The sequence below is a fragment of the Lithobates pipiens genome, unplaced genomic scaffold, assembly GCF_037356315.1.
Source record: "Lithobates pipiens isolate NorthernLeopardFrog02 unplaced genomic scaffold, aLitPip1_a1.2 Scaffold_13, whole genome shotgun sequence".
Taxonomy (NCBI): Eukaryota; Metazoa; Chordata; class Amphibia; order Anura; family Ranidae; genus Lithobates; species Lithobates pipiens.
Window position 1 is genome coordinate 400,559,748 of NW_027507718.1, and position 27,330 is coordinate 400,587,077.

At 43.4% G+C, this 27,330-nt stretch overlaps 1 protein-coding gene across 6 annotated transcripts in view; it reads left to right on the forward strand.

Moving 5' to 3' along the window:
• The window catches only part of SGCZ (sarcoglycan zeta), a 1,585,391-nt gene that overhangs the window by 93,609 nt on the left and 1,464,452 nt on the right, over positions 1-27,330 (forward strand). The window lies entirely within an intron of this gene.

A 27,330-nucleotide genomic window follows, 5' to 3' on the forward strand; every position in this document is an offset into this window, starting at 1 on the left:
GAACATAATATAAAAGACAATACCATTCTATACAGTGGTGTGAAAAAGTGTTTGCCCCCTTCCTCATTTCCTGTTCCTTTGCATGTTTGTCACACTTAAGTGTTTCGGAACATCAAACCAATTTAAACAATAGTCAAGGACAACACAAGTAAACACAAAATGCAATTTGTAAATGAAGGTGTTTATTATTAAAGGTGAAAAAAAATCCAAACCATCATGGCCCTGTGTGAAAAAGTGATTGCCCCCTAAAACTAATAACTGGCTGGGCCACCCTTAGCAGCAACAACTGCAACCAAGCGTTTGCGATAACGTGCAATGAGGCTTTTACAGCGTCCTGGAGGAATTTTGGCCCACTCATCTTTGCAGAATTGTCCTAATTCAGTTACATTAGAGGGTTTTCGAGCATGAACGGCCTTTTTAAGGTCATACCACAACATCTCAATAGGATTCAGGTCAGGACTTTGGCTAGGCCACTCCAAAGTCTTCATTTTGTTTTTCTTCAGCCATTCGGTGGTGGACTTGCTGGTGTGTTTAGGATCATTGTCCTGCTGCAGAACCCAAGTTCGTTTCAGCTTGAGTACACAAACAGATGGTCGGACATTCTCCTTCAGGATCTCTTGGTAGACAGCAGAATTCATTTTTCCTTTTATCACGGCAAGTCTTCCAGGTCCTGAAGCAGCAAAACAGCCCCAGACCATCACACTACCACCACCATATTTTACTGTTGGTATAATGTTCTTTTTATGAAATGCAGTGTTCCTTCTACGCCAGATATACTTGGACACACACCTTCCAAAGAGTTCCACTTTTGTCTCATCGGTCCACAGAATGTTGTCCCAAAAGTCTTGGGGATCATCAAGATGTGTTGTGGAGAAATTGAGACGAGCTTTGATGTTCTTTTTGCTCAGCAGTGGTTTTCTCCTTGGAACTCTGCCATGCAGGCCATTTTTGCCCAGTCTTTTCCTGATGGTGGAGGCATGAACGCTGACCTTAACTGAGGCAAGTGAGGCCTGCAGTTCCTTGGACGTTGTTGTGGGGTCTTTTGTGACCTCTTGGATGAGTCGTCGCTGCGCTCTTGGGGTAATTTTGGGTGGCCGGCCACTCCTGGGAAGGTTCACCACTGTTCCATGTCTTCGCCATTTGTGGATAATGGCTCTCACTGTGGTTCGCTGGATTCCCAAAGCTTTGGAAATGGCTTTATAACCCTTTCCAGACTGATAGATCTCAATTACTTTCTTTCTCAATTGTTCCTGAATTTCTTTGGGTCTCGGCATGATGTGTAGCTTTTAAGGATCTTCTGGTGGACCTTACTGTGTCAAGCAGCTCCTATTTAAGTGATGCCTTGATTGTGAACAGGTGTGGCAATAATCAGGCCTGGGTGTGGCTAGAGAAATTGAACTCAGGTGTGGACAACCACAGTTATAGTATGTTTTGACAAGGGGGGCAATCACTTTTTCACACAGGGCCATGATGGTTTGGATTTTTTTTCACCTTTAATAATAAACACCTTCATTTACAAATTGCATTTTGTGTTTACTTGTGTTCTCCTTGACTATTGTTTAAATTAGTTTGATGTTCCGAAACACTTAAGTGTGACAAACATGCAAAGGAACAGGAAATGAGGAAGGGGGCAAACACTTTTTCACACCACTGTATATACTACATATTCTAGAGGAGTATCTATATTGCTAGCAAATTAATTGGATTTCTGCTGAAGGCAGGTCCAAATAGACACAAAAGCCCACTATGTCCTAGCTAACATATTTATACCTCCCCCATATTCTGCAGAGGTACTTAAAGATCTATTGAACTTTATAATAATAGATTTCAATAATTATCTTGATCCTTCCTTAGATAGATTTAGACTGGATACAACTCCAGGAATTTCAGTATGTATTCCCTTTTCTGGATATATCCAGGAGATGGGCTTTATGGATTTGTTGATGTTTGGAGAATGCTTCATCCTAAAAAGTGGTTTCCTGCTTCTCTAGCACATGGCACTGGTTACACCTATGATATATATATATATATATATATATATATATATATATATATATATATAATATATATATATATATATATATATATAGAGAGAGAGAGAGAGATATTAGTTGGCATGCCAAGAATAGGAACAAGGATGAATTATTCGACAATCAACAGAGAGATTAGGGTGATCAACCTAAACAGAATATATTTTCTACTAGATGAGTAGATGGGCTTTATGGATTTGTGGTTGTTTGGAGAATGCTTCATCCTAAAGAGAGAGTGTTTTCCTGGTTCTCCAGCACCCATGAGACTTTATCTAGAATAGACATGGCACTGGTTACACCTATGATATTACCTGTCATATCTGAAGTTACATATGCGGCTAGATGATTGTCCTATCATTCCCCATTGGTTCTTAAGCTGACTTTAAATTTAACTCATACCAGTACTTTATTGAAAGTCTACCCTTATTGGTTTGACCTTTTTTCTTCAAAACAGAAATGAAAGCTTGATATTTTGAATTATGTGTAGAGGCGGCTCCCGAAGAGCACGCACTATGCGTTTTTCTAAAGTTAAAGTTGCCTAAACTGCAGTTTGGTTTGGATACAATTATCTAAATTGGGCCTCGGCATCAGTCTGACTGGACTGTGAGATGTTCAGCCTGGCCACAGGGGGCACTGTCTCCCCTGGCAGGCATGGAACTATGGTCTGGTCAGATGCTTAAGTTACTTTCTCTCGGAGCCCGCCCAGTGGGAGTGGCATTCTCGCTGTGCTTTCTGGGAGAGGGTAAGATGCGGACGGCATGTGGTTCGGGGTTCCGGTCCAGAATGATGTGCTGACATAGTCCTGGTCCTCCTGACCAGCCCATAGGAAGGCTATAGCCTGGGGTGCATATCCACCTGACTTTAATGTCTCGTGGCTGGCTAGCCCGAGGAAAGGAAACTAAAGGAAGGATTCTGAGGTTGGTGCCGTCTCCGGTTTGGGAGAGACCCAATGTACTTACTGGGGCTCTTTTGATACCAAGCCAAGGTCAGGTAGACCAAGAAAGATTGCAGCCACAACTGATGGAACAATTACTCAGGATACAAAGAAAAACCCACAGGTAACCGCAGGACAAATACATGCTGCTCTCCAAAAAGACGGTGTAGTTGTTTTTAACCACTTGCTGACCGCTGTTGGCAAATATACGTTGGTAGACTGGCATGGCTAGGCAAAGTAAAGCGTGCGCCTGCCGCAAGCTCCGTGACGTGCCCATGGGACCCGCAGGCTCGATCACCACGGGGATACCCGCAATCATGTCACGGAGCTCAAGAACGGGGAGATGCCAATGGAAACAGCATCTCCCCGTTCTGCCTAATGACAGGACACTGATCGTCTGCTCCCTTTCATCGGGTGCAGCAATCAGTGTCGCGTCACGCACAGTCCCTCCCCCAGACAGTTATAAACACCCCCCTAGGACACACTTAACCACTCCCCACCCCCTAAATATGTAGAAGAATACTTATTGGACTAAACTGAGGAAAAACATTTTTATATATTTTTGGGGGATATTTATTATAGCAAAAAGTAAAAAAAAATTTGTTTTTTTCAAAATTGTCGCTCTTTTTTTTTTTGTTTATAGCGCAAAAAATAAAAACCGCAGGGGTGATCAAATACCACCAAAAGAACACTCTATTTGTGGGGAAAAAAAGGACATCAATTTTGGTTGGGAGCCATGTCGCACGACCGCGCAATTGTCAGTTAAAACAAAACAGTGCCGAAACGCAAAAAGTGCTCTGGTCAGGAAGCGGGTAAATCTTTCTGGGGCTGAAGTGGTTAAGGAGCACAATTCAACAATACTTGAACAAAAAAGAGCTGCATGGTTGAGCTGCCAGAAGCTTTGGACTGTTCTTTTCTACCTCCTCATGGCTCAGTGTCTAGCCTGCTTAGTGTATCCAAGTGAGAGCTAACAAACTCATTGACTATTTATACAGAGACACTAATTGTGATTTAAAAAGCCACACATGTGGGGAATTAGCCTTTACTTGCCATTTTAACCTTTGTGTGCCACTTTCTGTGTCTGTATCAAGGCCAAACATTACAGGGTATATAAACTTTTAGCAGGGCCATTTGGGTGATTTCTGTTATCATTAGGATTTAAAAGGGATCCAAAAAACTATGTGATAACAAATGGCTTCATGTGATTGCTATCCTTAAACTAAAGACAGTATGATCAGTCATATTTTCAAAATTAATGCAAAAATTTTACAATTTCTGCCAGGGTATGCAAACTATTGAGCATGACTGTATATTGTCGCTTGTTGTAGCTAAAGCTTTTGATAGCATAGAATGAGACTTTTTGTGGTATTGCTTAGAAAAATTTGGTTTTGGACCCCAATTTATAAGATGGATACAACTTCTTTATTCTGCTCCAGTGGCACGGGTGCAAGTAAGTGGAAATATATCAGCACCTTTTTCACTGCAACGAGGAACAAGACAGGGATGCCTGTTATAACCTTTTGCTGTTTGCTTTAGCTTTAGAACCACCGGCTGCCTCTATCCGTCAATCAAAGAATAATATTGGGTTTTGTAGATCTATAGGAGAGGACAAAATCACCTTATATGCCGATGATGCACTTCTATTTCTGTGAGATACCTTGTCTTCATTGGAGGTAGTAATGTCATTAATTAATACATATGGCTCCTTTTTTGGCTTTAAGATAAATTGGGAAAAGTCAGTACTTCTACCAATGGACCCCTTGGTGACCAATCTGCCAATTTCTGCTTCTCAGATTGCTGTAGTCTCTACATTTAAATATCTAGAAGTACACATCACATCACAAGTGGGTACATATCTGGAGAGGAATTTGTTGCCACTTCTTAAGTGGTTTGGGCAAGTGAGGACAATCTGGAGTAAATTGCCTTTGACAATAATAGGTAGAGCCAATTTGATAACGATGGTTTGGATGCCATATTTATAATATTTGCTACATTACTGCCCCATATGAATACCATGAAAATTCTTTAAACAAATAGAAACTTTGTTTTGAGATCTTATATGGAGATCTAAACATCCTTGGATCAACTTGGAAGCTTTGCAGTTGCCTAAGGATGAAGGAGGTTTGACTGTCCCTAATGCCAGGCTCTATTATCTGGTATCTCAACTTCTGCAATTAAATGGATGGAATATTATAGATTGTGAGGATCCTATAGAACAAATGATATTTTCCCAATTGCTGATAGATCCATTAGTGCAGTTAATAGTTTCTTGACCTCTTTCACACTGGGGCATTTTGCAGGCACTACAGCGCTAAAAATAGCTCCTGCAAAGTGCCCTGAAACAGCCGCTGCTGTCTCTCCAATGGGAAAGCCCCAAGGGCTTTCACACTGGAGTGGTGCGCTGGCAGGACGCTAAAAAAATTCCTGCTAGCAGCATCTTTGGAGTGGTGTATACTGAAATCAGTGGGGCAGCACGGCTATACTGCTGACATATTGCTGTTGTAGCAGTGCTTTGCGATGGGTTTTAACCCTTTTTGTGGCTGTTTTTTAACTATTTCCTGGCTGCTAGCAGGGGTTAAAACAGCCCCGCTATCGGCTGAATAGTGCCGCTAAAATTACGGTAAAGCGACACTAAAGATAGCGATCGGGCGCCGGCAGTGTGAAAGGGGCCTTACCATTTTTTAACAAAGATATCCTCATCATGAGGGTTATACACAAAATATGCCCATATGGAATAATCTACAACTGCTTGAAGTGGCGAAACTTAAACATTTTCAGTTATGGAAAAATCAGGCATTCTGCTTCTTAGCCAACTTGACAAATTTGCAGATAAATATAATTTGTATAATAAATAATTTTTTCAATACCTACAGCAACGGCATGCCTTGTATTCCCAAGCAAAGATCTTTATATTAAAATATAATCCTTCATCAATCTTAGCTATGGCAGCTATACTAGACATGCCAAACAGGGACTAATGGAAAAGATACAGAGGCGTAACTAGAAACCTCAGGGCCCCGATGCAAGAAATCAGGAAGGGCCCCCCCCCCCCCCCCCCCCCGAAAAGCATGATTTTGATACTATATTTTTTTCCACTGTAGAACAAAGTAAAACATTTCTGTGCAGCCTGTGTCCTGAGTGAAACCTGTGTCACCAGTGCAGTGGTGGTACTGGAGGGGGGTGGCAGTGGTACTGGAGGGGGATGGTGGTCCTGGAGGTGGGTGGCGGTGGTAGTCCTGGAGAGGGGTGGCAGTGGTACTGGAGGTGGGTGGTGGTGGTGGTACTGGAGGGGGGCTGATGGTGGCACTGGAGGGGGGTGGCAGTGGTGGTACTGGAGGGGGATAGTGGTCCTGGAGAGGGGTGGCAGTGGTACTGGAGGGGGATGGTGGTCTTGGAGAGGGGTGGCGGTGGTACTGGAGGTGGGTGGCGGTGGTGGTACTGAAGGTGGTAGCGGTCCTGGAGAGGGGTGGCGGTGGTACCGGAGGTGGGTGGCGGTGGTACTGGAGAGGCATGATGGTCCTGGAGAGGGGTGGCGGTGGTACTGGAGGTGGGTGGCATGGTGGTGGTACTGGAGAGGGGGTGGCGGTGGTACTGGAGGTGGGTGGTGGTGGTACTGGAGGTGGGTGGCGGTGGTGGTACTGAAGGGGGGTGGCGGTCCTGGAGAGGGGTGGCGGTGGTACCGGAGGGTGGGTGGTGGTACTGGAGGAGGGTGGCGATGGTACTGGAGAGGCATGGTTGTCCTGGAGGTGGGTGGCGGTGGTACTGGAGGTGGGTGGCATGGTGGTGGTACTGGAGAGGGGGTGGCGGTGGTACTGGAGTGGGTGGTGGTGGCACAGTCTGGAGGGGTGGTGGCCTGGTGGCACTGGAGGGGGGGTGGTGGCACTGGAGGGGGGATGGTGGCATTGGAGGGAGGGGTGGCACTGGAGGGCGGTGGTGGAACAGTCTGGAGGGGGGGTGGTGGAACAGTCTGGGGGGGGGGTGGTGGTGGCACAGTCTGGAGGAGTGGTGGTGGTGGCACAGTCTGGAGGGGGGGATGGTGGCATTGGAGGGAGGGGTGGCGGCAGTCTGGAGGGGTGGTGGTGGTGGCACAGTCTGGAGGGATGGTGGTGGTGGCACAGTCTGGAAGGGTGGTGGTGGTGGCAGTCTGGAGGGGTGGTGGCACAGTCTGGAGGGGTGGTGGTGGCACTAGAGGGGTGGTGGAGGCACTAGAGGGGGGGTGGTGGTGGCACAGTCTGGAGGGGTGGTGTTGGCAGTCTGGAGGGGGGGTGGTGGGCTGGTGGTACTGGAGGGGGGGTGGTGGCACTGGAGGGGGGATGGTGGCATTGGAGGGAGGGGTGGCACTGGAGGGCGGTGGTGGCAGTCTGGAGGGGGGGTGGTGGAACAGTCTGGAGGGGTGGTGGTGGAACAGTCTGGAGGGGGGGTGGTGGTGGCACAGTCTGGAGGGGGGGTGGAGGGCTGGTGGCACTGGAGGGCGGGTGGTGGCACTGGAGGGGTGGTGGCACAGTCTGGAGGGGTGGTGGCACTGGAAGGGGGTGGTGGTGGCACTGGAAGGGGGTGGTGGGCTAGTGGCACTCGAGGGGTGGTGGTGGCACAGTCTGGAGGGGGGGTGGTGGCACTGGAGGGAGGTGGGGGTAGCGGCACTGGAGGGGTGGTGGTGGCAGTCTGGAGGGGGGTGGTGAAACAGTCTGGAGGGGTGGTGATGGCACTGGAGGGTGGGTGGCACAGTCTGGAGGGGGGGTGGTGGCACTGGAGGGAGGTGGGGGTAGCGGCACTGGAGGGGTTGTGGTGGCAGTCTGGAGGGGGGTGGTGAAACAGTCTGGAGGGGTGGTGACGGCGGGTAGGTGGGTGGTGGTGGCACTGGAGGAGGTTGTGGGCTGGTGGCACTGGAGGGGGGTGGTGGCACTGGAGGGAGGTGGTGGCACAGTCTGGAGGGGTGGTGGTGGCACTGGAGGGGTGGTGGTGGCACTGGAGGGGGTTGTGGGCTGGTGGCACTGGAGGGGGGTGGTGGCACTGGAGGGGGGTGGTGGCACTGGAGAGGGGGTGGTGGGCTGGTGGCACTGGAGGGAGGTGGTGGCACAGTCTGGAGGGGCGGTGGTGGCGAACAGTCTGGAGGGGGATGGGGTGGAACAGTCTGGAGGAGGGGATGGGGTGGAACAGTCTGGAGGGGGGGATGGGGTGGAACAGTCTGGAGGGGGGGATGGGGTGGGACAGTCGGGGGGTGGGGTGGGGTGGAACAGTCTGGGGGGTGGGGTAGAACAGTCTGGAGGGGGGGGTGGTGGCACTGGAGGGGGGGGTGGTGGGCTGGTGGCACTGGAGGACAGGGGGTGGCACAGTCTGGAGGGGTGGTGGTGGCACTGGAGGGGGGTGGTGGGCTGGTGGCACTATGGTGGCACTGGAGGGGTGGTGGTGGCATTGGAGGGAGGGGTGGCACTGGAGGGGCGGTGGTGGCAGTCTGGAGTGGAAGTGGTGGAACAGTCCGGAGGGGGGTGGTGGAACAGTCTGGAGGGGTGGTGATGGCACTGGAGGGTGGGTGGTACAGTCTGGAGGGGTGGTGGTGGCACTGGAGAGGGGGTGGTGGGCTGGTGGCACTGGAGAGGGGGTGGTGGAACTGGAGGGGTGGTGGTGGCACAGTCTGGAGGGGGATGGGGTGGAACAGTCTGGAGGGGGATGGGGTGGAACAGTCGGGGGGGATGGGGTGGAACAGTCGGGGGGGGGGGGGGGGATGGGGTGGAACAGTCGGGGGGGGGATGGGGTGGAACAGTCTGGGGGGGTGGGGTGGAACAGTTGGGGGGGGGGGGGGGATGGGGTGGAACAGTCTGGAGGGAAATGGGGTGGAACAGTCTGGGGGGGGGGTGGAACAGTCTGGAGGGGGGGATGGGGTGGAACAGTCTGGAGGGGGGGATGGGGTGGGACAGTCGGGGGGTGGGGTGGGGTGGAACAGTCTGGGGGGTGGGGTAGAACAGTCTGGAGGGGGGGGTGGTGGCACTGGAGGGGGGGTGGTGGGCTGGTGGCACTGGAGGACAGGGGGTGGCACAGTCTGGAGGGGTGGTGGTGGCACTGGAGGGGGGTGGTGGGCTGGTGGCACTATGGTGGCACTGGAGGGGTGGTGGTGGCATTGGAGGGAGGGGTGGCACTGGAGGGGCGGTGGTGGCAGTCTGGAGTGGAAGTGGTGGAACAGTCCGGAGGGGGGTGGTGGAACAGTCTGGAGGGGTGGTGATGGCACTGGAGGGTGGGTGGTACAGTCTGGAGGGGTGGTGGTGGCACTGGAGAGGGGGTGGTGGGCTGGTGGCACTGGAGAGGGGGTGGTGGAACTGGAGGGGTGGTGGTGGCACAGTCTGGAGGGGGATGGGGTGGAACAGTCTGGAGGGGGATGGGGTGGAACAGTCGGGGGGGGGGGGGGATGGGGTGGAACAGTCGGGGGGGGGGGGGGGATGGGGTGGAACAGCCTGGGGGGATGGGGTGGAACAGTCTGGGGGGGTGGGGTGGAACAGTTTGGGGGGGGGATGGGGTGGAACAGTCTGGAGGGAAATGGGGTGGAACAGTCTGGGGGGGGGGTGGAACAGTCTGGGGGGGGGATGGGGTGGAACAGTCTGGGGGGGGGATGGGGTGGAACAGTCTGGAGGGGGATGGGGTGGAACAGTCTGGAGGGGGATGGGGTGGAACAGTCTGGGGGGGATGGGGTGGAACAGTCTGGGGGGGTGGTGGTGGCACTGGAGGGGGGGTGGTGGGCTGCTGGCACTGGAGGGCAGGGGGTGGCACAGTCTGGAGGGGCGATGGTGGGCTGGTGGCACTGGAGGGCAGGTGGTGGCACTGGAGGGGGGTGGCAGGCTGGCACAATCTGGAGGGGGGATGGCGACTTACCGCCAATCAATCGATGATGATCGATTCCCCCTCCTCAGAATCCTGCAGAGTGATGCTGATCAAGTGATCAAGTCCTGCATGAAGCGTGCCTCCGTTCCTACAAGAAAGCCTTGCTTCAGAGAGCTCCTCCTCCGCCTTCACTGAATTGGCTGTTCCCTTTCAGTCGCTCTGGATAGGCGGGGCGGAGCCAAACGAGCAATTCTCTCACGCTTTCTCTCACGCTGGTGAAGGAAGCCCCCCCCCCCTCACCACGGCATGACAAGCGAAAATGAATAACAGCACACGCACACCCCCGGCCGGACAGTCAGGTGGGCCCCTCGGGCGGCGGGCGGGCTGCCGGTGGGCCCCCTGAAGTGGCAGAGAATTACAGGGCCCAGTCGCACTTGCGACTGTTGCGACCCTGATAATTCCGCCACTGAAAAGATATACTCTTCTATTAAAACAATAACAAGAATCAACTCATAAGACGGTAGCTTTGGATGGTGGTGAAGAGACCTAGAGACACTTAGGGATGAGGAATGGGGGCAAATCTTGAAAAATGTATAAAGGTATCCTTATCCTCCACATAGTGTTTGACTTCAACTATTTATTATCCATAGAGCTCACTATAATCCTTTAAAACTGTATTCCTGCGCAAATGGATAGTTCGTCCCGTGTGCAGGGGATTGGGAAGGAGCAGAGGAGAATAATAAAACATAGGCTATATCAGTATCAGCTAATGGATGCGTGGAGAACAATACACCCAAGGATACGAGACTACTCGTTCTATTCCCCTGTACATGGGACGTACACAAGGATCGACTACTGGTTAGTGGAACATAGGGTTCTGGACGAGGTGATATCCACAGATATAGGAATTAGAACATTGTCTGATCATTCTCCAATATGCCTGAAGATCAAAATCCCAGGATTTCAGAAATCTCCTTTTTCCTGGAAATTGAATAGGGAACTGTTGGACGAGAAGGGAGAGGAAATAATTAGAAAGGAATTGGAGTTTTTTTTTTTACCACTAATTTAAATGAAGAGAATATGGAAAATATTATTTGGGAGACACATAAAGCTTATATAAGAGGGATATATATTTCACTAGGTACAAATAGGAAGAGAGAAGGTATTAAAAAGAGTAGGGAGTTGAGGGAGGAAATCCATGGATTAGAGCAAGAACATAAAAAGGCAAATGGCAGGGAAAGTGGACAGGTAGTGAACCTATTACATAAACTGGCTATGAAAAGAGAGGAACTTGGGGAATTAATGGAACAGGAAATGAGGACGATATATAATAGGATTACTAAAGAGAGATATTATAGTGGCATTAAAAATAGTAAGATCTTAGCAAAGATATTGAGGAAAAAAAGATCGAAGAATTATATAGAGAAAATATTAAATAAAGAGGGAGAGTCGGTCTATAAAACTAAGGAAATAGCAGAAGTTTTTAGAGAATATTATGGGCAGTTATATTCCCTGAGAAAAAAAGAGACAGAAAAACAAGAGATGAAGAGAAGGGGAAAAATCAAAGACTATATATTTCAAGCAAATATCCCTAAAATACCGGGGGAATTGACGCAGGAATTGGAGAATCCAATCTCAGTCCAAGAAGTAATACAGGCAATAAAAGAGATCAAAGGAGGGAAGAGTCCAGGGCCTGATGGCTATATAATAGAATATCTAAAAAAGTTTGGAGACATACTAGCCCCAATTTTATGTGCATATTATAATGGACTAGGTACAAAATATGGACTGAGCGAGGAGGCCTCCACTGCGACAATCTCCACGATATTGAAAGAGGGAAAAGAGAATACAATATGCTCAAACTATAGACCGATCTCACTACTCAATACGGACGTTAAATTGTTCGCAAAAATATTGGCCGCTAGAATAAAGAAGTTAATGCCTAGCTTAGTCCATGCAGATCAGGTGGGATTCATTGAGGGGCGAGAAGGAAAAGATAATGGAGTAAGGTCAATATTACTGCTTCAGAGGATGAAGGAGAGTAGAATCCCCAGTCTACTCCTATCAATAGATGCTGAGAAAGCTTTTGATCGAGTAGACTGGGGATTCATGATGGGTACCCTAAGGGAAATGGGGTTTGGACCCAAAATTTTGAAGTGGATAAAGGCACTATATAACAGCCCCAAGGCAGTGGTAAGAGTTAATGGGGTACTATCAACAGCCTTCAAAATGAACAATGGGACTAGACAGGGGTGTCCGCTGTCCCCCCTATTGTTCGTTCTGGCATTGGAACCACTCCTAGAGACGATAAGGAGAAACCCAGATATAAAGGGGGTTGAGATAGAGGGGGAAATACATAAGACAGCCGCATTCGCGGATGATATTCTGTTTTATGTATCTAGCCCACGAATCTCCATGCCAAACTTGTTAAAGGCTTTACAGGAGTACGGGGAATTATCTAACTTTAAAATTAACCCAAGCAAGTCAGAAATCTTAAACGTAAATATAAATTCGAGAGAAGAACTTGACATTAAGAGAGAATTCTCATTTCTATGGCAAAAAGAAATTAAATATTTAGGGATTAAACTGACTGCATCAATAGAAAAAATATATCAAATAAACTATATCCCCCTTCTAGAAGAATTGAGAGAAGAAATAAGGAGAATGAGAACAAAGCCCCTGTCATGGTTGGGAAGAATTAATGCCTTAAAAATGATTATTCAACCTAAAATCCTTTATAAATTTCAGCTATTACCAATATATATCCCCCCTCTATATTTTAAAATGATAAATTCTTTAATTTCTAAATTTATCTGGAACAACAAGAAACCTAGAACCCCACTAAAGACTTTGCAAAAGGGAAAAGACGAGGGGGGTCTGAATGTCCCAGACTTTAGAAAATATTACGAAGCAGCAGTGTTAACACGGGTGGTGGAATGGGCAAAATTAGAAAGTAAAAAAAGATGGGGAAAAATAGAACACAGTTTATCAGGCACAAATCTAGGTAGAGAAATCTGGACTCCTTTAAAATATAGATCACTAGGGAAGACAACACCTTTGGTCACAAAAAATGTGTTTAGAGTATGGGAGGGAATACACAAACATAACAAGTGGAAATATAATTCCCCTTTAATTTATTTAAAAGTTATAATGATTTTTTTGCACCTGGTAAAAATACAATAGGAGGGAAATGGATAAAACAAGATAATATGCAATTACGACACATAATTAAAGAGGGGAAATTGAAAACACTAGCAATATTACAGAAAGAAAATGATTGGATGGATTTGAACGAGTGGCGATACCTGCAGCTTAGACATTTCATCCCAAGACTACCACAACCGCTTAGAGATGGAGAAAATTTGACTGCCTTGGAGCGGATATGTGAGGGGAAAACCCCAGGGGCAGGTATTGCCCAGTTTTATAAGGTCTTGAGACGGGAATGTGAAGCGGAGGTACCAACTTTCATTAAAAAATGGGAAGAAGAGATAGGAGCACGGTGTGAAAACCAAAATATAGAAAAAATATTGAAGATGGTGCACAGATCCACGGAAAATAGTAAGATGATAGAAACAAATTATAAAATTTTAGTAAGATGGTATAGGACCCCAGATATAATGGCAAAGTACCAGGAGGGACAATCTGGGAAATGTTGGAGGGATTGTGGACAAACGGGAAGTTTGGCCCATATATGGTGGGACTGTCCCAAGATTAAAGAATATTGGAGAGAAATAATAAGATATATAGAAGTAATAGCTAAAATACAGTTACCTGAGAACCCATGGTTATGCCTATTCCATGCAGTAGATACCCCAATTAAGGAGTATAGGAATTCCCTTACAAGTTCATTAATAAACGTGGCAAAAAGTCTGATTCCGAAAAAAATGGAAAGAAATAGAAGCACCCAAAGTAAAGGAATGGTTAGTAAAAGTTGAGGAAATGTATAGTATTGAAGGGCTGGGAATGGAGGAAGAAAGAGAAAGAAAGAGATTCCATGTGAAATGGAAATACTGGAAAATCTTTAGACAATCTATGATTTTTAACGAGGTAATGGGTCGGTAGGGGTGGGGAGAGGGGTGGGAGGGAGATATTTTAGACGAACTCGAGAAGTAAAGAAAGAAAAACAGGATAATGTGAAAAATTGAAGGGCATGAATGTATTTTGGTCCTATGGTTTTCTTTTAATACTTGATTATGTTTTGTACGCAACTTAAATGAAAAATTGAAATAAAGGTTTAAAAAAAAAAAAAAAAACTGTATTCCTGGGGTAAAGCAATTACATCTAATTGCCCAAGATGCATAAACATTACTGATACACTTATACATATGTTGTGGGGCTGCCCCAAATTGCACTGCTACTGGGAGTCCTTATTTGATATTTTGAACTCCTTGTGCTCCACACAGGAACAGCCTGACCCAAAAATAGCATTGTTAGGGATTATGCCAGAAAATACTCTCCCAGTTGAGGTGCAAGTGATGTGGCTGAGAACTAGGTACATGACACGGATACTTATGTTTCAAAAATGGATATCAAACTCTCCACCAAAGACAGATCAATGGATTAAATCACTTAATCTTAAATTAAGATGAGAGGAGCTGACCTATAAACATAGGGGATGTCCTAATAAATTTGAAAAAATCTGGCATTGGTGGTTAGTGTCTAATCTGGCTAAGAAATCAGATGAGTATATTAATATGGGGCATTAGGTAAAAAATTCAATACTGAAGTGAAATGAATATATATAAAATAGCTATCACACAGGAATAATGCAAAGGAGGAAATTGAAATAGGGACTGACGAACGCAGATAGCGAGGGGGATTTATTTTGTTTTTATTTTTTTGTTTTTTGTTTTTCTACACAAATGTCAGGTGGGGTGTGATGGTAATGTCATAAATGTTCATCTTTCATTGTAAAATGTGAAAAGGCTTAATAAAAAAAATATTTGATAAAAAATAAAAACAATATATGTTCTACCTAGTATAGTCTGAAATCTAGTGAGATCCATTATTCATCAATATATTCCTATATTATATAAGGATTTCTACTATAGTAAAATATTAGGCAATGGTGTCAAATTCATCTATTAGAGAGCCTTTCACATAGGTCACCTAGCCTATATACCAGATCCCATATGGATGGAAGTAGTTGGCTGAAAATACAGGGAATCTTTATATGAGAAGAAACTAGATGTTTTTGTTGTGGTCACCTGGTACAGTTAGTTAATTCTAATACATGGCATGTGATATACATATGTTATTACCTGTGAAGACTGAGATACAGTATGTAAGTCATGCAACAGGAAGACTCTGTGACAGACTTTGGTACCACCTGCAGAACATAAAAAGTAATTGTCTAATGTAGCAAAATGTTTTGTAGATGAAGAGTACATGCTATAAATGTGGAAAGTTAAAAATTACAAATTATTGAACACAGAAAAAAGATGGTGAAGCTAGGGGATAGGTTCTCTAAGTCAGTGTTTCCTAACTCCAGTGCTCAATGCCCCCCAACAGGTCATGTTTTAAAGATTTCCCTCAGATGAAATGCCTGTGGTAATTACTAAGGCAGTGAAACTGATCAAATCACCTGTGCAAAATAATGAAAAAATGACCCGTTGGGGCACCTTGAGGACTGAAGTTGAGAAACACAGCTCTAAGTTGTGTCGCCAAGAGATATATTGGATTTTTATTTTAGACACTGGTTTACCAGTCGGCTTGAATTTTGAATAGAATGTCTCCCATTATTACTGTTGAACATATTTTATTAAGTTTCCCCCTTCTCACAGGGGCTCTCTGATATTCACATACTAACATCATTAAATTGTTTTGAACTCTTTGTAAGAGATGGATTAGTAAGGACCAGTTATTATAATCCCATTTTTGTACTGATATATGCTTTTAAGGTGAATTATTTTATTATAATTTGTCAATAAATATAGTTTTTCTTTTGTTTTTTTTTAGCTGACAGAATGACTCTTGTATTTACTTGAACATTCAGTCTTTCAGGATGTGGAATGGTATGTACATTTTTTACTATTTGAAAGACTATAGTGGTGATTTGTTCATGGCTGGAGGTTTAACGTAAAGAATTTGTGGGGAGATTTACATGTATTTTGTATAATCTTGTCTCTGTTTTGGCTTCCTTGACCAGGCTTAGCTCAGTGGGATAGGATTTGACCATTTCTTGCACTGTTTTGAATTTCATTTAGCTATTGCTAGCAGAGCCATCCTTTTAGCTTATTAAGATAATTAAGGGGAAACAGGTGTGATTATTAGATCTGTATATACGAATTGACATTTTTACAGTATGTGTTTTACTATGATTAAACTCCAATGATGGAGGGAAATGAGTTAATGTATCTGTTGCACCAGACGGACTTGTATGTTGCATCCTTTTTCTTTAAAATAAATCCACATTGACTTTTATGGTGAGCGGCTATTTTTGGGAGATATATTTGTGGATATTTGCATGCTCATAATCATAGAGAGCCTGCTTCTGCAGTCTGGGGAGAGGAGAGAAACTTTGAGCCTGCAGAGGACTGCGATTTTGTTCTTTACAATGACAGGCTAATTTAACAACATGCAGGTAGCAAGGTACTAGAACAGCAGGTAGAAGTCATTGAAACAAGAGAGAAACAACAGAGTCGAGGCAGAAGCAAGGTGAGCAGATGAGAAAGCATTACAAATGCATTGAGGAACAAATTAGGTTGGTAATGGGAATGAGTGGAGTCACATTGCAGGACTGCATGTCTAAGGTATGCTACTACCCAGAACTTGCAAAATACAGCTTTAATTATTCTGTTTGATGGCACTGGCAGCACATCTGTGCACATGCCATGACATGCATGCATTTACCTGCACATAGGTATACACCTAGGCACAATTCTATGTGCTGAACTGACAGAATTTGATAACTCAGGGTGGCCTGGATAGATGTTCCTAACACAGACATTGGTTTAATCACCATTTTCCTTTGTGTTAATATACTACAGGGGACTTCAAACTTTCTAAACAAAGGGCCAGTTTACAGTTCTTCAGACTTTAGCGGGGCCGGACTTTGGCCAGTGGAAGTAGAAAATTACCTGGTGTGAGTGGGAGTAAGCAGTTTACCATCTTTGATGTTGGGGGAAGAATAGTGCCCCATTGTTGGTGTCAGTGGGAAGAATGATGCCTCATCCTTGGTGTCAGTGGGAGCAATAGTGTCCCATCATTTGTGTCTGTGGAATGAATAGTGCCCATAATTGGTGTCAGTGGGAAGAACAGCGCCTCATCACTGGTGTCAGTGGGAGGAATAGTGGTTCATTGTTGGCATCAGTGGTAAGAATAGTGTCCCACTGTTAATGTCAATGAGAGGATTACTGCCCCATCAATGATGGCATTAGGAGGAATAGTGGCCCATAGTTGGTGTCAGTGAGAATAATAGTGCCCCATTGTTTGTGTCAGGGGGAGGAATAGTGTTCCATTGTTAATGTCAGTGAGATGACTAATGCCCCATCATTGGTACTGGTAGGAGGAATAGAGTGGCAGGAACTATGGTCTGCTGTTGCTGACATTGGGGGTATAATGTGTCAAAGGCCCGGGTAAAAGGATGCAAAGGGCCACATCCATCCCCCCAGGCTGCAGTTTGGAGACCACTGGTATAGTAGAACATACATGCTTGTGATGATAAAACACCCTTCTTGCTGCCTTTCACATACAAACAAATCCTAATGTAAAAAAAACATTGCTAGTTCCAAAATGTTTCTGACAGTCACCCAATATATGCAAACCTGCTTGAATTTAATTGGTCATGGAAGAGGTAGCGAGAGCAAGGATATTGCACAGCAACATAGTTACACGCTATAGTGTTTCAGGAATGCACTCCTGCCCTTTTTTGCTGGAATGCATTAGAAGATCACTGAATGGTAACATTGGCTGCCTAGAATTGATCTTTATTAAAGGTACACGTAAAATGTGAGCAAATATTTGGCATGAGGAAGAAATTAAGGATGTAAGGGAAGAATAAAGTCCATGTCACTCAGTGTAAATGTGTGCACACTTGCAATAAGGAAAGGTGTAAAAAATTTGTAACAGATTAGCTGCAGAAGATCATGTTACTCAAACATTGCATAAAAGGGGACATAGCTGAAGGTTAAAGCTGTAAGCGGAGTATTGTAATGCAAGCAAAGATTCCCATTACAAAAAAAGAAACCAGAGTGGAATATGTAAGCAAAACTTTAAGTGTACTATGACAAATAGTTTGACAAATGATCTGCACTGGTAATCAAAGTGGCTTAAATGTGATTAGAAAAAGTAGGCATTTTAGACATTTGTCATGCACTAATTAATACAGGATATTCATGCCAACATTGCCTAAAGGTTAGCCCATAAAGCTACTGAATGCATTCAGAGATGGCTTGCAAGGAGAAAAAGTCACTGACAAATATGAAAATCTGTCTGAGACAATGATATAATCAGTATTGATGGGATTCTTCCTGCCAAGTCATTTTTGTCATGTAAATTAGTCTCTAGAAAAATGTATTACACATTTTATTGATTTCCATATTTTAATTCTTATGTCTATTACGCTCTAATTTCTATATCTTTTGTTATCTACTACATTTGTAAAAGCTGAAATAGTTTTAAATGACCTTTTAATATAAATGGCTTGTATACAGTCAGATTAGTACAGGGGAAGATCAAATCTTTGGCTACTCATCCACATTCCATTCCTTATGACTACATAATGGTATGTGATATTTTAAAATGTATAGTAAAATATTGCATTCAAAGATATTAAGAAAAAATAATAAAACATAGCAATTGCAAAGTTAAGGTAATAGTGTGCATATATTTTATGATAAAAAAAAATTGTCAATTGAATATAACACATTTCAAATAATATTTTGTACTTTAATATACATCCAGCACGTTGCACTTTTTTCATTGCACATGCTTGCCAGGCTTTCTTTAGCTCCTAAAGAATGCACACAGATGAATCAGTCAGTGGCCACCCACCTCCCTCTACATTAATGAGCACATACACATATATATATAATTACCAAAACAATTGGCATATTGGGATGCCTGCCTTTACATGCACATGAACTTTAAAGGCATCCCAGTCTTAGTCTGTAGGGTTAAAAATTGAGTTGGCCTACCCTTTGCAGCTATAACACTCTTCTGGGAAGGCTGTTCCACAAGGTTTAGGAGTGTGTCTATGGAAATGTTTGACCATTCCTCCAGATGCACATTTGTGAGGTCAGGCACTGATGATGGACAAGAAGGCCTGGCTCATAGTCTCCTCTCTAATTCATCACAAAGGTGTTCTGTCGGGTCGAGGTCAGGACTCTGTGCAGGCCAGTCAAGTTCCTACACTCCAAGCTCACTCATCTAAGGACCTTCATTTGTGCACTGGTCCAAATCATTTGGAGGATGGGGGGATTATGGTGTGGGGTTGATTTTCAGGGGTTAAGCTTGGCCCCTTAGTTCCAGCGAAGATAACTCTTAAGGCTTAAACATACCAAGACATTTTGAACAATTTCAGGCTCCCAACTTTATGGGAACAGTTTGAGGATGGCCCCTTCCTGTTCTAACATGAATGCACACCAGTGCACAAAACAAGGTCCATAAAGACATGAATGAGTAAATTTGGGATGGAGAAACTTGACTGGCCTGCGCAGAGTCCTGACTTCAACCCGATAGAACAGGGATGAATTAGAGCGGAGACGTCAAGCTAGGCCTTCACATCCAAAATCAGCGTGTCAGGAAGAATGGTCAAACATTCCAATAGACACACTCCTAAAAATGTGGGCAGCCTTCCCAGATATGTTGAAGTTGTTATAGCTGCAAAGTGTGGGCCAACTCAATATTGAACCCTACGGACTAAGACTGGGGGAATTGGACTGAATAAGCCATTTTCACTCCCTGGTGTCATGTGACTTGTTAGTGTTACAAGGTCTCAAGTGTGAATGGGGAGGTGTGTTAAATTTGGTGTTATTGCTCTCACTCTCTTATACTGGTCACTGGAAGTTCAACATGGCACCTCATGGCAATCACCCCATGCCCCAGTTGAAGTCCATTTTTGGATGAAACGCATCAGTTTCACTATGCTTGCTCCCCATATTGCTCTTTGTTCTATTTTAAATTTATACTCGTGATCACCATTTTTATGCACTTATTCCATTTAAAGTACCGCAATTTTAAATAAACTACTCCGGTTTTTGACCTACACCATATGGCGCTTTTTCCCTTTTTTCCATTTTCTCCCTGGTTTGGTTGAGCCTCTTCATATACACTCTGACTTTCCGAGGGTCAGCTCACAGAGTGGAGGTTTTTGTCACATATTGGAGAATCACAAGGATTCAGGAACCTCGTCTCGACTATCATCATTGAAGGATGGTCGTATCCTGTTTGGAGTGATCCTTCTGCTTAAAATCCATACTGTGAGGCATTCAGCCCACATAAGCCCGATTGACCTACTACCGCTGGTAAATGGGTCCACCACATCCGGTAAGAGTACCCATCCATATCCTTGTGACAGAGGATCTTTTTCATTTTTACATCTTCACTGATAATTGCATGTTGTCTTCACTATATCTTTTTCATTGAAGATTCATCACTACATATTTGATGGACACTTTTTGTTGAACTTAATTTTTCTTTTCATTAGTTCACTATAGTGAACATTGGATTTATTATCACATTGGTTATATGTTAAGTATACAATTGTTTTAGTTCTTTATTGTTTTTAGCGCTACACTGTATTTCTCTATTCTGTTTGGACTTTTGAGTATTTTCACATGTTTTTGGTTTAGCGCAGTAATCTCCCACAATTTGAATCTGAAAAAAAATTGTTGCTCTACATAAAGATGGCCTAGACTATAAGAAGATTGCCAAGACCCTGAAACTGAGCTGCAGCACAGTGGCCAAGACCATTCAGCAGTTTAACAGGAAAGGTTCCACTCAGAGCAGGCCTTGCCATGATCAACCAACACGTGCTCAGCATCATATTCAGAGGTTGTCTTTGGGAAATAGATGTATGAGTGTTATCAGCTTTGATGCAGAGGCTGAATGGGTGGGGGGTCAGCCTGTCAGTGCTCAGACCATACGCAGGACACTGCATCAAATTGGTCTGCCTGGCTGTCATTCCAGAAGGAAGCCTCTTATAAAGATGATGCACAAGAAAGCCCACAAACAATTACCTGAAGACAAGCAGAGTAAGAACATGGATTACTGGAACCATATCCTGTGGTCTGATAAGGTAAAATGGCACTGTACATCACCCCAAAAATGTTTGGAGGTGGGGACATCATGGTCTGGGACTGTTTTGCAGCATACAGTACTGGCAAATTTCATGTTATTGAAGAAAGGATGAATGGAATAATGTACCAATACATTCTTGATAAAAATCTGCTGTCATCTACCAGGAGGATGAAGTTGAAACAAAGGTGGACATTTCATGAAGAAAATAATCCCAAACACAAAGCCAAGGAAACTCTGTTTGTTTCATAGAAAACAAAGCTGCTAGAATGGCCCAGCCAATCACCTGACTTGAATCTGAAAAGCTATGGAAACATCAGAGTTCATAGAAGAGGCCCATGGAACCTACAATATTTGAAGACTGTGTGGAAGAATGGGCCAAAATCACACCTGAGCAATGCATGTGACTAGTTTCGCCATACATGGGGCATCGAAGCTGACATTTCAGTTAGTTTTCAATATTTTTTCCTTTAGTCATTCCATTTTATTACACATAGCTTAGTTTCTGAACATATTTTTTTTGGTTTCTTTGTGTATATATAGATTGCATAGGTTGTTACCGACATGTGGTGAAAATGTAATGTCAATAGCGCCTTTAGAAATATATGTACCTAGAAAAATTATGCCATGTTCAATACTTATTTTACCTGCTATATATTAAAACGTATACAACCTTATGACTTGTTGTTTATCTGAAAGTGATCCCCAACTTGCATTCATCTTGGATCATACATCTCTGTTCTTCTATAGATTTAAATTTAACCATTATATTTAAATCTTAAAGCCCGATCTTAGCTTTCCCCCCTCCTTCAAACTCCTCCACATAAATAACTGGATACTTACCTTAAATGCAGCATCCTTCTGGAGGGTATGCTAAATGTTTTGTCTTATTCAGCCCAGAAGTGGACCAATGCTGGATCACAGAGTGGTGAGTCTTCAGGAGACAATAATGGAGATAGGGTGAGTATTGCAACAAGAACATTTTTTTGATTTCCACTTCTGCAGGGCATTAATTCTTAATTGTTAGCTTGAATTGGGTTTTAAATATTGACCAAAAGATAAGGCTTTCATAGTCTAGATCAGTGATGGCGAACCTTGGCACCCCAGATGTTTTGGAACTACATTTCCCATCATGCTCCACTACACTGCAGAGTGGATGGGCATCATGGGAAATGTAGTTCCAAAACATCTGGGGTGCCAAGGTTCGCAATCACTGGTCTAGATTGTCTTACTACTCTGTTGATTTTATTTTCTGAATGTGGTGAAAATTCAATTGCAAATAATACCAAATCCCTCTGCAAGGAAAACAAAAAACAAAACAAAAAAACATATTTTTACTTGCACATGATTGAATGATAGAAGTCAGCAGTGTTCACCTCATTCACAAAGGAAAATTCCTTTTCAAAGTAAAGAGTTTTCAAAGTGGCCAGCCTATTTGACTTCAGTAAATCAACCCCCATGTGTTCATTCAGATATATCTTTATTAGAATTTATAATAGTAACCATTAAGCAACTCATACCTAAAATCCAAGCCAAGTAAAACAAATACGTGTGTATTATACTATAAGTTGTCAAGAAATATATCAAACAGTGAATCAGAATGCAAGACTTTTTTTCCTGAAAGTGAAAATGGTATTTTGCTGTTATGCCTCAGACACGATTAAAAGTTACCCAATTTTTCATAAACATGTTTTCATAGCCACTGAGTTAAATGTAATTTCACACCTCAGCAAACATATGTCTTCAGCAAGCTGAGTAGACTTATTTTACTCCCTTACATTATCAAACACATTTTAGGCTGAAATCAATACAATAGCCTGCAATAATAGCATGCACATTTTCTGAACCAAATATTTATATAGAAGTAAATATTCCCAAAGGTTGATTGGGACTGTAAAATAATGTTTTTTTTTGTTTGTTTTTTTTTTTATATCCATGATGTGGAAACTGACTGTTGTGTTTGTTCCAGACTGCACAAAAAAATCTCAGTAGGACAGATCCAATTATAGTCAATGCTTTACTCAAAATTACAAATTAATCTTTTTCTTGCAGTTATATAGAAAAAAATCATATGAACATATTTCTGGAATGATGGAAAAGCTTTTATTTTTATTTTTTCAGTTTCATAAAATGCATTTAGGATGTTTTTAAAAGTCATGAATTCCCTTAATTTATGGTAAAAGGCTTCTTTATAATCCCTGTCAAAAGCAAAATTGGACAAACTATAGTTGGGATGCATGTTGAGCCAAATATAAATTTTTCTTCATAAATTAGTATTTTATTAACCCCTTCCCGCCGAGCTACGCAGATGTGCGTACTCGGCTTTTGGAGGTTATACCGGGATGATGCCCGCACCCGCAGGCATCATCCCGGTACCGTTTTTCAGAGCCAGCGATTGGCTTTTCAGCCATAACAACCGATGCGGCTAAAAGCCGCTCGGCTGTTATACCGGAGGAGCAGGAGGGGACACCCCCCTCCCGCCGCCTCCTGCCACTCTTACCGGGGCTCCCGTTCAATCCAGAGCCCCAATCGAACATCCGATGCCTCCGGCGGCTAGGGACAGACTGGAATGAAGCTGTAAGTGGCTTCATTCCAGTCTCCTAATCGTAAACACAGAAGCGACGTCATGACGTCACTTCCCGTTTACTCGGCTGCCAATGGCGCCGGTTTAAAAAAAAAAACAGTATTCAGAATCGCCGAAAAAGGCGATCTGAATACTTTGAAGTGTAAAGGAGGGATCGGGGTCTTTTAGACCCCCAATCCCTCCATAAAGAGTACCTGTCACCACCTATTACTGTCACAAGGGATGTTTCCATTCCTTGTGACAGCAATAAAAGTGATCAAAATTATTATTATTTTTTTTTTTAAACTATTCATTTTAAAATAAATAAAATAATATATTTTTTTAAAGAGCCCCCATCGCCGCGAGCTCGCGCAGCAAAGAAAATGCATATGGAAGTCGCGCCTGCATAAGTGTGGGGTATCGCCGCGATCGTCAGAGTGAGAGCAATAATTCTAGCACTAGACCTCCTCTGTAACTAACTGGGTAACCGGAATTTTTTTTTTAAAGCATCGCCTATGGAGATTTTTAGGTACCGTAGTTTGTCGTCATTCCACCGGTGCGTGCAATTATAAAGCGTGACATGTTTGGTATCCTTTTTATGAAATGGTGCCAAACATTAAAGTGAATAATTATGCTAGTGGTATGAATAGGGGTAAAACAATGTTTTGCATTTCATTTTGTGATTTTTTTTTTTTTTAAATGTTATATTTTACAATACTTTGCTTACTGGTATTAAGTCTGTGATACAAAAAGGCACACTGATTCTTCAGCATTTATAAAAAAAATTCCCTGACATTTCATTTTGAGATGCATGCACATTTCAATCTTTAAACTTTTCTGATTTCTTATCTTTTATTCTTTTATTTGTGTTAAAACAAAAAAAGGTCTGTAGTTATTGGGTTTTGGCTTTGTACCAGTTCATTGGTACCAAATATTAGTGAACCATACCTGCATAATATGAGTTGAAAGTCCACTTGTAGTCTCCATTGGAAGCCAGTTTGACAGAGTGACAGAAGTACAATTGGCAGATAAATGTTGGCACCGTATAACAGGATGTGCCTAAACAAAAGACATTTTCAATGTTTTTAAATCTGCAGCCTTCTTTAAAGTAATTTTTAAAATGACTTAAAAAAAAACATAGATTGGGTTAACTTACTTTAAAGTGTTTGTTAAAAAAAAAAGGTCCTGTTCCCTTAAAGCATGTTATGCAGCACAATGCTGTGTAATTTGGCCCCCTGTATCACCCAACATACCTGGCTGATCCTGCCTGGTTATGCCCTCCCCACTGTAAATTGACTATGGTATATCATCAGGTTTGAGGATGGGGGCAGAGTTTGTACAGGTGTGAGGGGGCTGACATATATGCAGAGGTGAAAGGGAAGTGCTGAGTGCATACAGATGTGAGGAGGGGGGGTGACATATACAGGTGTGAGAAGGGCTGAGTGCCTACAGGTGTGAGGGGGGCTGAGTGCGTACAGGTTTCAGGGGGGCTGAGTGCAGATTCAGTGAGATGGCCCATGGGCAGGCCTCAGGGAATGTTGGTGGTCAGGCTCTGGGGAAGGGGGGCAGGCCTAGGCCTGCCTAAAGCCATGTAAGGGGCCCAAAAATTTCTGATGGCTGCCCTGTCCACAGCCCTGCTCTGTCCTGCATTGTGCTCTCTGCCCCCCCGCCTGTCTGCTCGTGTCAGTGCCCACCCCCTCCCCTCCTGTTGCTCTAATAACTTTTCTTTTCCTATATAATCCTTGCTGTATCCCGATAACAGGAGCTCCTGTCTCTGTGTTTTATAAAAAAAAAGTCTACTTTACTGTATTTTAGAGCATCTCCCCTTGATCACGTGACCGGCCAGCGCTCTCTCTCCTCTCCTCTCATCCAGACTGATGTCAGCGGGGCAATCTCGGCCCCGCCCACTGCTTCTGTCAGCTGGACAGAGGAGAGAGCTGGCTGGTCACGTGATCATGGGGAGTTGCTCTGAAATACGCCAAAGGAGGCATTTTTATAAAATGCAGACAGGAGCTCTTGTCATTAGGAATCAAGGAAGATGATATGACGTAGAAAAAGTGGTTTAACTTTAATAACTGTTTTTATGTATAATCTTACAAATTAGTACATACATTGAGCTGTTTTATATATCACCTCTCTGGTACTGACAGGTATCCGCTCCCCTCTTCCCCCCGAAAGTGCCAACTATGGCAGTGGAAGGGAGGGTGCAAACGAGCTGAGCTTCCACCTTTAAGTGTTTTGTTTACACAGTTCGCTAAATGAATGTGACACACATACACTCAGCCACAAAACTTGCCATATTCTGTGTCATAGAACTCTCTTGTATGATTGAAATGCCATCTATTAACCAAAATTACCCCTTTTTCCAGGTTTAGTTACTCAAGAACAAATGCCACATTTTGACCACTAGATATACAAGATAGCCCTATGCCTTAATAAGCCCTCCCTCTTTATCATGGTGGACTACATAACACATTCACCCATGGTTTGTAAATCAGTAGAACAGAGGTATTCTGTAGCCCTAACACACTTTCTGTCCTATGGTGACAACTCTGCTCATTTTTATTTTTTTTCCACACCAGAGTTTATTAAACAAAGGAAGAGGGGGTAGTACAAAATTGAGGGTGGGGTGTACAATATCCAGAAATAATACAGTATCTTACTTATATGATCAAATATAGCATACGGCAAATGGATGTAGTACAGCATAGGATATAAAAGCCATATAGAGTAATAAGACAACCGTTTGTATATTAACAATGTTTCTTGTCTTATAGGATATCGTTAGTAGTATATATACAGGCCTATATACTCAATAGTAGAGGTCAGTTTCGGGCAGGGATATGTTTTTAGTTTATCTATGTCAAATTTGTTATATTGGGTTGTCTGTGACAGGTTTTCTATCAATGTTGATGCAACCTGCACGGGTAAGTCTTGGAGGGCCAGACCAATGCTGCAAGAGGGTTCTAAATTTTAGAGGATATGTGTGACTGATATCAAAGGAATATTGGGTAGTTGGAATTAGTGAAAGTACAAGAAGAAAGCAGGATTGGGAATGAGGAGGGTCAAGTGGGGGAATGTTATGGGGAAGAAAAAAAAAGGGGGAAAGCAGGGTGGACGGTGACATGACAACACCCCAACACCCTGATATGATGACTATTACGTGTCTAAAATAATCAAATGTTTTAAATATGTATCTTAAAAGTATAGTTCTAGAGAAAGGATGTGGTTTTCTGCAGGCCTGAGAACTCCAGTACACTGGGCGACTCACCCTTGTGAGGGGAAGTTTGTTACTGGCAGGATTTGAAGGTGAGTACTTTTTAAAAATGCCTGAAAAAAAAAAGAAAACAAATGGAGCCAGCACATCTAAGGGCTGGTAGAATGTGTTATATAACATTTTTGTTCTTGGATTTAAATACATTTTAACTGTAAACTTAAAAATAATTTACATGCTATTCCACAATGGAATTCTGTAGGAAGGTATCTGGGATCTGGCTTTTTTTTTAAAGAATATGTGTAAAACATGGCTGCCTATGGGTCAAATATACAGCCTTGTGAGACCACAGTTCTGCGTTAAAACTGCTCAGAAATGCTTGAAAGTAATATGAACATGAGCAAGATTTAAACTTTCTGTGGTGAAAATGTTTTTTTTCTGCACAAAATTCACAGATACTGTAGAATCTAATTAAACCTCACAGTTTCAAAAAGTTTAGAAGACCTTATTAGACTTGTACAGCTAATGTACTAGTTTCCTT